Below are 1,432 nucleotides of genomic sequence, written 5' to 3'. Positions count from 1 at the left end.
TGTGATTTTCAGTTTTTGAAAAAAGTATAGCTAACCTGGTGCTTGCCTTTTGTTTCTTGGGGGTGTGTGTGTTGTTGTTTAAAATTTGACATCCCAGCACTGAGAACGAAGGCCGGAATGTCTTGACAACCAGGTCACATGCTGTTGGTTCTCTTGGAATAGGTTTGCACCAGTCCAGTGCCCAATTTGCTTAAGACTTTTTGTTTTGCCAGTGAGCGCTTTAATTTTCTTTCCCTCTGCCAAGGAAAGTAGGGCATAAATTTGTGGTATTTTTATTTGCAAACCTCCTCTACGCGTCACGCTGGTTTCTTAAGGGCAATACTGAGTGGCAGGGCTGTCAGATTTTCTGGCACTTGGATACCTTGGGTGGGTATACTGCACTGCAGAAGGGTACCAAGTAACATCACCAAAATTGGTCTCCCCTCCTCCAACAAAGGTTATGCTGTTTGCCTTCGTATTGCATGGAACCAATGAGTTGCTTAGCAATCACCATATTCTTCCTTCCCCAGAGGAGGCTGCCAGAGGGAAGGAAAGCAATGAGACCAAAGTGGCTCCCAGAAAGCCTCTTGAAAACGGTTGCGTTGCCTTCAGATGTTTCCTCCCCTATCTGAAGTCCACTGTGACCTGACTCTTGGCAATTTTTGTGCCTTTATGAAGGCTGAAGTCTGTTAGTGGTGATACCATACTCACACTCATAGTTACAGGAAGTTACTCCCATTGGTAAAAAGCAGGTCCCCCTCCCGCATTTTGTGTGTGTATAATAATGAATTAAGCTAGTGTAACACCTGAAACTTTGTGTTCTTTGGAGCTTGGCTGGCATTTTTAAAAAAGTAAGAGTCTGGTAATTTTTTTTGTCGCTAGTGGAATGGGACTCCCATGTTCATCTGTCTGATCTGTGGAAGCTCTGTGTGCGTTTATAGAGGAGCAGCAAAACTAACCTCCTTTTCCATTTCTATAGAAATTTCATTCATTCAGTGCAAAAGTATCAGGCCTCACTTTTCTGGATTAAGGGTGTAGTGCAGGACAATATCGGCTGTTGTTGAAAACTGGGAGGAGGCTCAGTCGCCCAGCAATGTACTTCTCTCTCAGGTTCCACATATGTCCAGTAGCTGCTGCTCCGTTTCTGCATTAGGTTCTCTAGAAATTCAAAAGGATACTTTTACGACAGAAGGTAACACATACGAGGTGACTACTGTAGAAGAGTCACAAGTATGACTTAGACTCTGTCTTTGCCAAGTAGCCCGTGTTGTTGAGGTTGTGCACAACGCTTGCTGCCTAATTTAATTTGGTTTTTAATTAAGGCTGTATTTGGGTCTCTTGGTTTTTAGCATGCCAGCATGCATTCTTCTCTCCCCTGCCCTGCTGTTAAAAGTCTGGATGTATAAAATAAACGTTAGGTGGAGGTTACTTAAAGGCATTGTTGATTTCAGAG

Source organism: Gekko japonicus, unplaced genomic scaffold, assembly GCF_001447785.1.
Source record: "Gekko japonicus isolate JY-2015 unplaced genomic scaffold, Gekko_japonicus_V1.1 scaffold678, whole genome shotgun sequence".
NCBI lineage: Eukaryota > Metazoa > Chordata > Lepidosauria > Squamata > Gekkonidae > Gekko > Gekko japonicus.
Note: the sequence above shows the minus strand (reverse complement) of the source record.